The following is a 15,575-nucleotide window of genomic DNA, read 5'->3' as shown; positions in this document are numbered from 1 at the left end:
TATTTATTTTGTTAAATATTTCCCAATTACATTTTAATCTGGTTCAATCCACTCTTGGGAATGTAGAGGTTCTCATGTGACCAGTGGTCATACTGTTTGATGCTTCTGATCTAATCATTAATATTAAGAGAAACACAAATAAAAGCAACTCTGAGATTTTACCTCACACTCATCAGATTAGAAAAAGCTGACAAAAGAGAAAAATAACAAATGGTAGAAGTATTGTGGGGAAATAAATATATGAATACACTGCTGGTCTAGCCATTGTGGAAACAATTTGAAATTGTATCCCAAATGTCAGTGAATGGTGCATGCCTTCATGCTCAACCTCAAATCAGGAAAATTTTAGTTCAAATCTGGCCTCAGATACTTACTATCTGCCTATCTCTTGCCTAATCATAATCTCTTTCTGCTTCAGTTTCCTCATCTGTAAAATGAGGATAATATTACCTACTTCCTAAAGTTGTGGGAGTATTAAAAGAGAAATATTTGTAAGAACTTTGCTAACCTAAAAGAGTTATATAAATGTTATCAATTATTATTATTCACTGAAGAGAAACTTATCAGAAGGTTGGACACAAGCCAACTTATGAAATAGTATACTAAGACAGATGAGGGATCATCCACTCCAATGAAATTTTGAAGTAATCTAAAAGTAATATGAAAAACATTATTTTAATGACCATAAAATACATGGCATAGAATGTAATATTACATGAAATTTTACAAAATAGTCTCCCTTGACTAAATGCACAGAGTTGCTACAAGGTGGTATCCTTTTTTTAAAAAATGCACTTTTACAAAACAATTTCATCAGCACTATGACTTTTTAAAAAATAAATCCTGTCTCAGAGTCGATGGGGTAAAGGAACAAGGGGTAAATCTATACATCAAAATTTTATTATTCAAAATATTTGGATTTTAAAATATTCAAATATTCAAAAAGATAAATCTTGTCCTTTTAATCTGTGTTTCGTATTATAGTTTTAATGTGTATATAGTGTTGTTATTTAAAATGTTTGTGTTTTAAAATATTAAAATATGTGAAAAACATAAACCTTCCCATTTTATAAAGTAAGACTATGATTCTTCAGGAGGGGGAAAGCCATTAACTAAGTTTGGCTCAAGTTTTATGCCATGTTTATGTTACACAATGCATTTATGCCTCACTAGTCATAGCAATGACTAAAATACTAGCTTTGGAAAACTGAAAGGTCAAGACCCATTTTCTGAAAGCACCATGGGACTTTCAAACTCCCTTCAAAAGGTCTCATAGAGAAGTAATGGATTCTGAGAAGTAATTCTTACTGCTTCTTCAATGCAGGCACAAGAAATTAAAGTGTGTGTGGGAGAGAGAAAGTACATCCATTCTGCATCAAGTATGTTACCCTGCCCTTAAGGAGCTTGTGGTCTAGTTTGAGAGATCATACAATCACGTGTTGTCATACATAGGAAAATTACTTAAGAGAAATGTTTGCAATGACAAAAGCACCAATTTGTGAATCTACTAATCCCTGTTCAGCACATTTCTTATTTTCTCTGATCTTCAATTTCCTGATCTGTAAAAAGAAATTGAAATAGATGTTCTTGTGGATGAAGGGGTATTTCTCGCTCTGAACATCTGTTTTGACAGCTGAATACAGCATATCTGCTTTAAGTAGCCTCCAGCCTAACAATTTATTCATGGATAGGATTTAGAAACAACAACATGTTAGACATTTTCAGCCTCTTTATGAAACAGAAAATGGGATTTTGCTTGTCTGTGTCCCTTCTTTCCAGTCTTGTGAATATTTCCTGAGTATCAATTTGCAGGGACAGGCTCTCTGAACTGGGGAGAAATGACCAAAAAGTGTAAAACAGATAGAAAGGAAAAGATAGATGCTGCCCAAACCCTAAGTAGAACAGTGACAAATATTCATTTGTCTTTAATCTGCTAGAACTAAATGCTACCAAGGGACTTTTCTTTCAAAGGGACAAAGGATGGAAGTCTTAGCCACCTGAGTGGTCTTTTTCTTGACCAACTAGGATGAAGCTATGAAGCTAAATCACAATAGAGTTGAGAAAATGATGATCAGGCCTGAGGCATGTTAGCCCATCTGGTCTCACTCTAAAAGAACAATGACACTTCCCAGAATGGGCAGCATGGTAATATTAATAGCAGAAGAAAAAGTAGAGAAGCATTAAATGCCCCTTTGGGAAGCATTGGGCAGTGGCCAAGGGTAGGCCTTCAGCAGATGACAGCTGTGAACATAGATTGATTTTCCCAAAGACAATGAAAAACAGATCAATAAATCAACAAATTGACTAGCATTTGTTAAGCGTCTACCATGTGCCAGACATAGCCCTGAAGCCCTTCCTTACTTCAGAATGTGAGGTATCCAAGAATTTGTTCCCTTTTCCACCAGTGTGAGTCTGTAGGACCTAGTACTCATTTGTACGTGGGGATTCAGAATAATGCAAATATGTGGTATTTTCTTACTCTGTAGTTCAGTATTCTGTTTCAATTAAATATTTTGGTATTTGATTTTTGGCTCCTCCTTGATCTATTATTAAAGCCATAGATGGGAATTCAAATCCTATTTCCCACTGACACCAAACCTGTGTAATATGTGAATCCAATTGAGTAAGATGACTATTACAAGGATTTGTGACAGAAATTATTCAATCAGTAAGTATTTATTAAATGTCTACTGACTATGTGCCAAACTGCTGGAAACAACAAAGTGAGTCTCATCAGAAACTTGTACAAGACTATCATATAGACCTGTGTGGTAATGTGACAATACAACAGTAAGATGTCTTGTATTTGTGTCTAATATTAAAACTATGAATGAAAAAATCTCTGTTGTATTCATTGTATTCTTCCTGAGTTTGTTAACCTCTGTTTTGAAATAAAGTCTTAGAAAAGCATCAAGAAGAACTGAAAATTATTTTAAATAGGAAGCAGTTTAATAAAGAAATTAATTGTTCTAGCTTACTATGATGTCGCATGCCCTAACCTTCAGCTGCTTTGGAGGCAGAGGCTAGTGAATAGCTTGAGATTGAGGATTCTGAACGACTAAAGCTAATCAGGGCTCCACTCTGTGTCCTTTACCATTATTGTAAAGAGGAGAGTCATAAGGCTGCCTAAGGTGGGGCAAACTGGTCCAGGTCTGAAAGATGGAGGAGATTAAAGCTTCTGTGTCAATCAGTATTGAAATCAGGTCAATAAGTGATTGTTCCACTTCCAGCCTGGATGTGATATGGAGACCTAGTCTCAAAAAAAAGAAAAGAGAAATGAATTCTTCTTTGATAATTGTTGTGAACAAGCAAGGCTGTTATTCAAGTCACACATGCTCTATTATTTTCATTAACTATATCATGATCGCACGGTTCCTCCACCAATGACAATTACTTGTTACTATTTAACCCAGTTAAATTAAATTAGCCCAGTTAATATTTCCACAGGCAGACAAGGATGCTCTCATTAAGTTGCAATGTTTGGGAAATATCCAGTGAAAAAGTTTTTTCATGGTATTCCTCTGTGTTTGCTAGAGATTGCAGGGAAACCTGTTTCTTGTTTACCCTTATAGCAAAGAAAGAGAGAAACCCATGTATAGAAAGGGGCCCAGGCATGGCAAGGGGGCTGTCATGTGGCTCAAAGGGAAGCAAAATAGTCTTCTTCCCCACTACCCTGAGAAAGAATTCTGTTCCTCACTTCTCTCCAGTTCTGCCCTGCCCCAGTAGGAAACAGCTAAGGGATATTCATGCAAGTCCTGAAACAGAGAAAACAAGCGCAGGGACTTCATCTTCATCAAAAAAGAGAGCACCCCATACTAATAAGCTTTATTTAAGACAGGAGCTATGTCATATAACATTAGAATGAAGAAAAGGAATGAATGATGAAGACTCTATTGCTAACAAATTATAAAATCTCCTCCTAAAGAAACTGGAGGGGAGAGGGGAGAAGCAGCAGCAAGGTGGTGCAGTAGGTAGAATACCAGCCCTGAAGTCAGGAGGACCTGAGTTCAAATCTGGTTTCAGACACTTCTAGGTGTGTGACCTTGTGCAAGTCAGTTAACCCCAATTGCCTCAATAATAAATAAATACATATTTAAAAAAAAAAAGAACGGGTTCATAATCAAAAACATTATCCTAGTGAATGTTCCTTATTTCATATAATAAGTGTGACTAACAAGTCAAAGAAGATGCTTCCAAGGGGATTCTTCTAGGCTTATTGTAAAAGACAAATATTAGAATCTTAAAGAAAAGTATTGTGGAATTAATGGTGAACAGCAAGCATTTTTCTGAATAATGCCTTTCATAATTTACAAGTTATTAAATGGAGGACATTTATAAGACACAAGAGCAAGTCAGTTCTCACTATGTTTTCCCATCCCATTTATTTTAGTTAGCTTGGTTGAGTCAGAAATATTATATACAGTATGGTAGAAAGAGGAGCAGTCCTTGGATTGATTGCCCCTCTGCCACTTAATACCTGTGTAATTTTCAGTAAATCACTAAAATTCTCTGGTCTCAATGCCCTCCTCTGAAAAATGAAAATTAAACTAACTGACCCATAGGATTCTTCCCAATTCTAAATTTTATCCTAGAACATAGCCATCAATCACTTTCTTTTGGTTCATTTACCCAACTGATATGAAACCTCCTGTCAACTTTTCCTAGCTCACCTATGACTAACAGTCTCACAGTGTCTCAAGAGGCCAACTTGTTAATTCTGTTTCCAAAAATATAGATTTCTTCATTCTCCCAACTCCTACTAGGAACCTAGGTGGTATAATGAATAAAGTTGGGTATGTAGTCAGTTCAAAGACCCGATTTCAAATCTAGTCTTGGACACTAGTTAAGTGACCATACATAAATCATTTTGCATTTATTTCTCATTTTCTTCTATTGCAAAATGGAGATAATAATAGCACCTATTTATCTTTTTTTAGTGAGGCTTAAATGAAACATTTGTAGCGCACTTAACACAGTGCCTAGCACATGGTAAGTGTTTAATAAATTATTATTTACTATTTTTTACTACCAAAACAGGGGCTGAATCCTGAGAGTTCAACTAGCTGTTTCTTCCCTAAGAGTTTTAGCTTAGGTTACAACAACCCTGAGAGTTTGGGGTATCTTTTCTAGTACTGTAATTCATCACCCTCTATTCGTTGTTTTTTCCTCACTATCAATTGATCAGTTAACACAAATATCAACTTAACAATGTGATGTCTCTTTGATATAAATTACTTAATATTGACTAATTTTTACAAAGGAATATTTAATGAGGAAATATATCAAGGATAGAAATACAAAAACATTTCATACTAAAAGCCTATTTTCCTCCACCACCTTGGTTCCCTGGGCAATGGTTGGTTTTAGCTTAATGTGCTAGCCACCATGATCACTTCTAGATGTGACATAGTAGATGGATGTGTCACTCACTTGCATTCAGAAACTAATATCTCAGATGATGCATTGATTTGCTGGCAAGCCGGTTCCCCATCAGACTATGCTTGTTATGGTTTTTGGCAGTCTCTGCCATATTCTCTTTGCTGTATTTAAGGAGACTTTTCTGACTTAGCTCAAAAGATTATAACTAGATCTGGGGTGCTTCAAAAATTCATTCACTTAAAGTCAGGAAATAAGACACACAATAAAGTCAGGAAAAAAAAATAAGAGTAGGATCACACATTTTTGGCTCTATGGCTACCATGTGTGTGAGAGAGTTCAAAGCCCATCTATTATCTAGAGGCTCACAACAGTTGTTCTTCCTCCTCTCTCCAGAGCTACCAGGAATGGGAGAGTGCTTTTATTGATTCAAGCCTTTTGTAATCATACTCATTTCCAGCTCAGCAGCCAATTAAAAGGCTTTTCAATTTCATGAAGTAAGCCAAGAGAAAACAATTAAAGAATCCTTGTGAATGTCCTGAATCAAGGGCTTCTAAATCACATAATGAACTTCTGGAAGCAAGCTCGTGAAACTTCCATGTGGAACAATAACAGACAGAGTACATTATACACGCACTAAGGACTACATCCTCATTATCCAGCTCCCTCCAAGCCCTCCTTACATTATTCTGTCCAAAAGTTCAGGGGATTATTCTCCCAATGTGCTGAGGACCTCTTTCAAGATAACTAGAGGAAGCTCTCTTCTGAAAGGAATTTAACCTGAGGTTGACATTGCAGTCTATCCATCTTGACATTATACTGAATACTATTGTCCTACTAAGTGCTTTAGGATCACATCGAAGTCCAAATTCTGTGGTTTGCACTAATTCTTATCTAAGCATTGGATTTCAGTCATTGGACCTACCATTTCTAAATAAATCACTTGAATAGGAAAAGATAGCAGGATATTTTTCTCCTGCCCTCTTCATTATGATACTGCTTTGATTTGCACTATTCCTGAGGCTGCAGAGACCATACAGGTAAGCATCTTCTTTCTCCAAAAATGATGTTTCAGAGGAATTCCTCTCTCAAAGATTAGGTCTCTGAACTCTTGAACTTGGAATTACCCTAAGGTAACTCCTAAAGCTGGTACTGCTCAAGAAATCTCCATTCACTGGATAGAAGGTCAGATTCTGTGATCCCACTACATTGGAAATCTAGAAGGTTAAAGGAGCTTGGGGGATGAAGGGGTAGACAGTAAGAATATTTATTGCACAAAATCTATCTTTTAGAAACAAATGAGAAAGCAATGTCTGCTTCTTCCAAGTAATTCTGCAGAAACACTTTCATTCTTTCTTTTGGAAGAAGAGATAGGGTCTTTCCAAGCAAAATAGTCAAGCCAATGACTAGGGGGACTACCCAGTTTTTCCCTTCTGAACCCTTTTTCCAGAGGCATACCTAGGAATTCCTGGCTGCTGTCATCGGTTAAGCAAAGAATAGTCACTCTTAGGGAACTTCCCTTGGGCATCACATGGCCCAGCCCTTCTATTTCTCCCTTTTCAAATGGTTGCAGATTTTCATTCTTCCAGAATTTAAAGTTACTGCACTAGATGCAAGTTTTGTCCCTCATCAGAACTCTGAAAATTATTCTTCCACCCTTCTCCCTGCTATATAAATTCCAAAGAAAGAGGTCACAGCCTCTCACTTTTAGAATTGTAGTATTAGAAGATATTTCAGTGTTTAGCTGATCCTACCTCTCTTTGAAAAAGAATCTTTAGTGTAACATAAATGACAAGTAGTCATCAAACTTCTAGGTGAAAATTTCCAATGATAAAGACCTTCTAGGGAAGTGTGTTGCATTTTTGGACATCTCTGATTGTTAGGAAGTTTTTCTTGGCAACTTGCTCAAATCTGTTTTGCTCTTGCTTCTGCCCCTGGGGCCAAATAAAATAAACCTAATTCTTTTTCCACTCATAGTCATTCAAATATTTAGAGACAATTACTATCATGCCCTTCCCCATATCTTTAAGACATCTCTTCCCCAGGATTATTACCCAAGTTCTTTCTATCAAATTTCATAAGTTGTAGATTCAAAGATTTTCACGATTTTGATTGCCATCTTGTGAAAATTTGCTAGCTAATCAAAGCTTTTCCTAAACTATGTCCACTAGAGCTAAGCTCAATATTTCAGCCAGGATAGAATTCAAAGTCTATCATCTCTTTAATTCTAGAAGCTATAATTCTCTAAATACTTTCCAAAATCATGGGAATGAAAATGAAAGTGTAAGAAAATCCCCCTAGAAAAACAAAAAAAGATCCTTCAGTTTACCCTTGGGAGTAACCAAGAAAGATATATCTTAACTTTTTAAGAGGTTTAGCTTTCCACTAACCAGAGGCTTCATATCCAGTCTTGTTAACTCCACTAGTCTTTTCTCCAGTGTTTGATTAGGGATGAAAGAGCATCCTCCTTGAATTCATATATTGGTGCCCTACACTGGAATTTAGACCCAAACTGGTTTTTAGCTAGTAATTCCAAACTCTCCATCTAAATTTTGTAGAGGAACAAGAATTCCTTGTCATGGATATAGGCTAAGGGTCCAGAAAGAGAACTAGAGGGGCCTTGAAGATAAAACTTCATTAACTTGGTCATTTTGCTTGGAAAGTCTCTATCTTTTCTTCAAGAGGTTCGAGACTAATGAGGAGAATTCCTCTCATTTGCCCCCAAAAAATATACAACTGTGCTTCTAAAAATCAAGACTATGGAATTATGGGACTGAAAAGATGATTTAAATTTTTTTTTCTCTCCTGAAGTAATTCTTGAATAAAACTGAGCAGAAAGCAACTATTCCAATTGTGTGGGAAATGTAAAAAGCTACTTTTTCATACAGATCAATGGTTCTCATGAACTCTGAATAGTAATAATCTGGGAATCACTCTCTTCATATCAATGGCTCTTATAGGACCTATTTTGGCTGTCACTGAAAATATTTTAAACAAATTTTTTTAAATATTTGAATTAAAAATTGGTATCACAGAACAGTTCTGTGAAATCCAGCTCCACTCCCATAAATGTTTTTCATGAGAAATATTAACCTTTATTAGAACAACTATGAACTTTCAGAGAGAACAACCTAAACCCAAAGTATGTAAGGAAATGGTTTCTTAGGTTACAACAACCCTGAGAAACAGAACAGGGAAGATATCCAAAAGAAAGCCACATATGACCTCTCTTTTGTTATTTGGTGGTGGTCATTCCTGAGGAAAGGGTATCCATATTGCAAAGACATTAAATGGTACCAGAAACTGAGAAGGAGAGGCTGACATCAGTGAATCATTTTGTATTCATGGGGCCACAGAGTATATAGGTGATCACAAAACAGCATTTCAGAGATGCTGTAAATTCAGTGATATGGCAATTCTCCCCAACGTTGTAATTAACAAGTGTCAAGGACTTACTACCTCCTAGCCTCTGTGCTAAATGCTGGGGATACATAGAAAAAGCAAAAATAGACTGTCCTCAAGAGGCTTGCATTCTAATGAGGAAAACATCATATATAAATAAGTATTTATGCATAATGGATACACATACATAACTGTGCAATTGTGCCTCACTTCATGTACAAATCAAGACATCACCCTATGATGTCATTGGTTTTCTTTGAAAAGCAAGGGCAAGGGACAGGTAGGCAGCAGATGTTAGAAAGGAACTCAGAGAACAGATTATGTAATATTAAACCTAGAAGAAGTCTATAAAATACAGGATGTTGAAGCTGGTAAGACATCTCAGAGGCCGGCTAATCCAATCCTTTCATCTGAATGAAGATGAAATTGTGGGGAAGTGAAGGGAATTGTATTACCTAAGGCTAGATAATTAGTTTCTGGCAGAGTTGGGATTCATGTTCAAGTCTCCTAAATCTCTAATATCAGTTTGGATCTTGCCCTTGAGAATTCCACCTACATTTTATTCCTATTTAAGGAATGATGAACAAACCTGAAGAAGACTTGCAATGCCAGATCTTACATTCAAATTGTTGTTATATATTTATGTTTATGACATGAAGAGACCTAGGAATTAGCTCTTTCTCCCTCAGCTTGTTTCTTCTTGAAACTGCCATCATTTGGCTGAGTCTAGAGTTTACCTCTGAAATACAATTGTCTATAATTATATGAAATGCTTTGTTCATTGGAATGAAAAGAACTTGAAGTAACTCTTAAAGGTAAGTTATAGGAACAAAACATCAGTGTAGTATAATGATACTTGTGGGAAATAACAATAGTTGACATTCTTTTGAATGATTACAAGGTGTTTTCCTCACAATAACCCTATAGTGTAAATGATGATACAACTATTATACCCATTTCACAGATTTAAAATAAACAAATCTGTGGCTTGGCCAAAGTCATGCTGCTAGTAAGTATTGAAGCCAAGATTCAAACCTAGGTATTCTGATTACAAGTCCCACACCCTTCCCCCAATATGAAACGTCTCTCTCTCTCTCTCTCTTTTACTCTCTCTCTCTCTCTTTCTCTCTCAATAAATTCCTGCTTGAGATCATTTTGACAGATCTTTAATATCTTTGCCAAAATTAGTTGTCAATTTTGGTTTATTAGAGTCTATGAAAATCACTGTACATTCTGACTAATTCTTCCTTGTGGCAAATAAAAACATATTACAAAGATTGGATTTGGAGCAAATGGTCCCAGATTCAAATCCTGCTTTTTCACTCTTACTCCCTGTGTAAACGGAAGAAGCCATTCAGTCTCTCTTGCCATCAGTTTTCCTCAGCTTTAAGATGAATTTATTTGTTTAGAAGGATGCTAAGGTCTTTTGGTTCTGAGTCTCTGCTGGAAGTTAAAGGTAGACAAACACAAGAGATGGAATCCCAAAGTATTCAGTTGGAGAAGTCTCTTTTCCACTAGGTGGCAGTGTTATGTTGTTGTTTTTGTTACTAGTGTTTTGAGGTGAGGAACCCCCTCCCTCTACCAACTTAGGCAGGCAAGAAAATAATACATTGAAAAGTGGTTTTTAAAGTTGGGACAGATTCTTGCCAAACTCAAGATCCTGGTTTTACCCTCCTAATACAAGTTAGTCGCCCACTAAAATTTAATATTGGGTCCAAAATGGCTGTCCTTACATTAGCCTCTCTAGTTCTAAATTTTTAGCTTGATTGAACACAGACAAAATATCAGAAAAAGTCTAAAAGATGCTTAGATTGGAAGGGGATGATCTAGGAACAAGTGGCGTAAGTTTGAAAGAGGCAGATTTTTGTATAATGTAAGGGGAAAGCTTCCTAAGTTTGAAGTCTGCTCAACAAAGAATGGACTACTATTCAAGGGGTGATGAGCTTCCCATCCTTGGATGTCTTCAAGTATCTGGTATGTTGGTAAGATGGCCTCTGAGGGCCTTCCCAATTCTGTAACTGTTGCTTCACCTTCCCTTAGGAAAGATGAATAATTAGGGGACTAAAGTGATAAAGAAGATCACTCTAAAGTTTGCAGTGTTTTCCTTAAATGCTGTACTCTATCATAATATCACAAAGATCTTTAATGTAGTTTTGATTAAAGCTTAAAACTGAGCTACAACTTTTAGGATACCCTGTAATAGTGTACCCATTTTAAAGAAGGAGGTACCAAAACTCTGGATGAGAAAAAATCCCTCACATAGAAACTATTAAGATTGTAATCTGTACATCTTAATTTCTAACCCAAAAGTTTTTCCTGATAAATTATGCTGCTCATTTCTCTATATTTGTTGAAATGGTTGCTATAACGTGGAAGGTAAAGGAAAAAAATCTTGCCACCCAAACTATACCTTAGAGCCAAAAAAAGGAGAATCAGTTTACACTCTTTGGATTGTCCCTCGGCAGCAGGTGAAGAAAGACAGGAGATAGCAAGAAAAAGAATTAATTTGGAATTGTAGAATTTAGATTTGAAGGGAAACTTAGATACCAACTAGTGACATTCTCTTATTTTACAGAAGAGGAAACTTAACAAGAAATCAACAGCAGCAGCATGATAATAAAAAGTCAACATTGATATAATGCCTACTGTGTACCAGATGATGTAGTATCTATCTCATTAGATCCTCACAGCAATCACGGAAGGTAGGTTCCATATTTAGCCCCATTTTATGGATGAGGAAATAGAGGCAAATACAGGTTTATGTGACTTGCCCAAGATCACATAGCTGATAAGTAAGGCCAAGTATAAATTTATTATATCAACTTGCTTCCCCAGTCCAAGCCTTACTTGGTCATTGTTTGAGTTTTGATGGCTCAGAATGAGTGAAAATAGTAATTGTTTGTGTTCTGTCCAGGAACCCTGAGGATTCTTCCCTCCCAAACTGATTTTTTAAACTAGCTAAAAAAGAACATTTTTGCTTGGTTTCTTATCTTAACCACTGACTGAGTAGTTTTATCAGACAAACAAAACATACTAGCTTAAAAAGGCCAAGGTCTCCCACTACATCCAGGGCCATCCCCAATGGTCCTGATCTATATCTTGTTACTTGATCCAAATGGCTTTAAAAGAGAAAGTGAGACTTTGCACAGCCCTCTCTCACTTAAATCCAATTCACTTGCCAGTCAAGATATCACCTTCTGGTGTCTGGGTCCTCTTTGAGAACAAAGGACAAACAACAAACAATTAACTAGCTTCCCTAACTTAGTAGTATCTAAGAGAACCAGATTTAGATTCCAGGACTTCTAATTCCCTTAAAGCTCTTTCCTCCATATATACTTTTTAAAAAATCAATTTTCACAGAATCAGAGAATGTTGGAAGAAACCTCAGTATCCAGTAAACCCAACCCATACATGAAAAGACTCTCCATTATAATAGAACCTGAGAAGGGGTCATCCAACCCTTCTTTGTTGAGCTCTAAAGAAGGAGAAAGTTGAATGACACTCATCTTGCTTCTAGATGGCAAATAGAGTCTCATCTATTAATCTGATAATAGAAGATGGATCAAAAGTCCCATAGTTCTTAAGAGAATCCTGTTCATTAAATAAAAACCAAGAAGTCAAACAACAACAATAAAATAATCAATTGGATCCTACAAAGTTACAAAGACAAAGCTTGTTCCCACAGAAGTGATAGAAAATGACTACTGTTTTGTCCCTTTGATTCTTGGCAGAGGTGGGACACTTTGGATATGAAATAATGCCTACAGCATTAGATTTTCTTCAGTTATGTTGGTTAATTTTACCGAACTGTTTTTTCTCCTTTTTAAAATTCTTTGTTATAAAGTATGATTATTGAGTGGTAAGTGGGAAGTTATACTGGAAAACATAGATGATATAAAAACCTTAAAATTTATTTATTTATTCTTCTATTCTTTTATTTTAAAATCTATTGTTTTAAAGAATAATAGAACCTAGAAATCAATGCATCCACTCCTATTTGACATCTGTTCCACTGAAAGTTCCTTAAGAACAGGGGAAGTATAACATTTGTAGGACTGATTCTTTTACTGTGTAGAATTGGATCAGATGATACCCAAGGACCCAGTGATAGGTAGAACTAGTTGTCCTGACTCATTGAGGTAATTATATTTAATAATTTCAATGTAGGCATTTATACCTCAGACTAAATACTACAGATAGGGGCTCAGTTAATTGTTTTCTTGATTGCCTAAATCAAAGCTTCTTAAACTGTGGGTTGCAATCCCACTGATGGAGCTGCATGACTGAATGTGGGGGTTGCAAAATGATGGTTTATTATCAGTAAATATTTGATTTGTATATCTATTTTATATACCTATATACTTAGGGTTGTGTAAAAACTATGTGTGTGTGTGTGTGTGTGTGTATACACATATCATATATATGTGTGTCTATGTGTGTATGGATGGATATATTGATATTATAGATATCATAGAGAGGAAAAGACTACACATTTGGGCCTAAAGATTTTTTATTTAAAAGAGAGAACATAGCAAATATTGATTTGGTTTGGGAGTCTGAATGACCTGGCTTCAACAGTGGGGCAGGTGTTGGTCTGCTTTGGTAGAAAGGGTTTGTTCCCTAACAGTTCCCTATTCCAATTGAAATCACAGATCCAAGACATAATTACTACTACTATTATTTCAGAATATAGTAAAAGATTTGCCCATATTCTATGAAACTACTGACACTTTCCCATCAACGCAGGGTGGGAAAGAAGAAAAAACTTGTCTTTAAAAATTCAGACTGTCATTGGGAGACCTACATTTTATGAAAATCATAAGGATAACTGAATTTAGAATTGTATAAGATGCAAGAGATCATCTAACTCAATCTTCTCATTTCATAGAGTTAATTGAGTTCCATAAAGATTAAATAATTTATTCAAATTTTTTACTGTCATGATTATCTGGGTTCAAATCATACCTTGGATAACTTAATAAATTCTAAAGTTCCTTCCCTCTCTAAATATAAATGGAAACGGCATGTTGGAGAAACAGGCTTTGAACCCTGGTCCTTGAAATCCAAATGTCTTTTGAAATTTTTCCCTTTAACTTCACCACGGTAACTTCCTTTTAAATCACACTACCATGACACCACTTGGTATGGAGACAAATTCTTTTTTTCCCACAACCCAGCTGTTGAATAGAGCAGTCTGTTCTCCCTTCCTCCCACTTTCCCATTGTCAGAATCACATATGAAATGTGTCTCATTTTCTTTTTAATCCTCCTGCCACGTTTTTTTTTTTTTTTTTTTTTTTGGTGAGCATGTGCCCATTACATAGTAGTTAGGACAAGTCAATTAATCTGACATGAGAAAACCTTGTTATCACTAAAATTACAAGAATAATGTGACTTAAAAGGCTAAAAGTGTTCCTGAAATTGCATTAGTCTCTCATTGAATTAAGTATTTACACTGAGGATTGTGGATAAAAAGGGCATGTTCCAAATGGATGGATGCCATCAGCCTTTGCCCTTGCATCTTGCGACATCTCAAAGGCATGCAATAAAGACCCAACAGGGCAGATCACTTTATTGCTCTTTAAGGCACATTTTCCTGCAGCTGCTATTGGGATGTTGCAAAAGGAAGTCTCTTCATGTGCCCCAGCTCCAGATTGACACTGAGTCTTAGAACTTGATGAGTATGTATGTATGTGTGAGTATGCATGCATGTGCAGACATGGGCATGTGTGTGTAAATATAGGTGGGAGGGATGTTGTGGGAATTCCTTGGGGAATTTTGTGCCAACTATGTGCCAGGCTCCTCTTGGAGCCTTGTATGATTGATGGAACACGGACAATTATTCAACAGGCCAGCTTTATGCATATCAAAAGTCTGATCAGTATGTGGTATGATCCCCATCATTGAAGTATTTGGTAAATTTAAATTTGCGAATCATTGGCAGCCAAAGCAAGTGGTAACCGCCCCCCCTCTCATGTTTTGCAAGAATTTCCTTTTATAATCCATTCTAATGGGTCATTTCCCATTAAAACATATTTGTAACCATGCCAACTATAGGCATCTCGAAAAAAAGAACTGTGTTTAAGTGAGATTAGAGTACAAAATCTCCTGTTCTTGGGGGACTCTTTCCTGAGAATTTTCCCTCAGTGAATGACAGGCTTCAAACAATAGCTTTTCATGAGATTTGTTTCTTTTGTTTTTGTTTTAAGCAAGAATAAATCATAAGATCATGGATTTAGAACTGGAAGGAAATTTATAATTCTGCTAGTATACACTCCTATTTCACAGATGAGTAAACTGAGACTCAGAGACCCAGATGGATAGCTTTGGGCATGTCCAAGGTTCACAAAGAGAGTAACATGGCTAAATTGCTATTGTTTTCAGATTCTCAAGTAGTTAGGCAGGAGCAAGCAATGCTGTCAGGCAAACTTTATTTTACATAATAGGTGTGTTCAAATCAATCACTTTTTTTTAAAGTGAGTCTTAATTTAAATGCAATCAGCTCTAGGGGATCTAATTTTATTTTCCCAAGGGTTTTAGGTGTTCTTGTTTTGTTTTGTTTTGTTTTGTTGAGAAATCTTGTGACCACTGAATTAAAATGTTGGAAGGGAGGGGCTGCAGAAGCCAGCTGGTCCCACCTCCTAATAAATAAAACTCCTACTAATGATAGCAGCTCACATTTATGTTGTGAAGAAACATATATATATATGTGTGTGTGTGTGTGTGTGTGTGTGTGTGTGTATACATACATACATACACATACACATGTATGTGTGTATGTATATGTATATGAATAGT

Source organism: Antechinus flavipes, chromosome 2 (assembly GCF_016432865.1).
Source record: "Antechinus flavipes isolate AdamAnt ecotype Samford, QLD, Australia chromosome 2, AdamAnt_v2, whole genome shotgun sequence".
Lineage (NCBI taxonomy): Eukaryota > Metazoa > Chordata > Mammalia > Dasyuromorphia > Dasyuridae > Antechinus > Antechinus flavipes.
The sequence above is the reverse complement of the archived record's forward strand: the minus strand, read 5'-3'. Positions refer to the sequence as shown.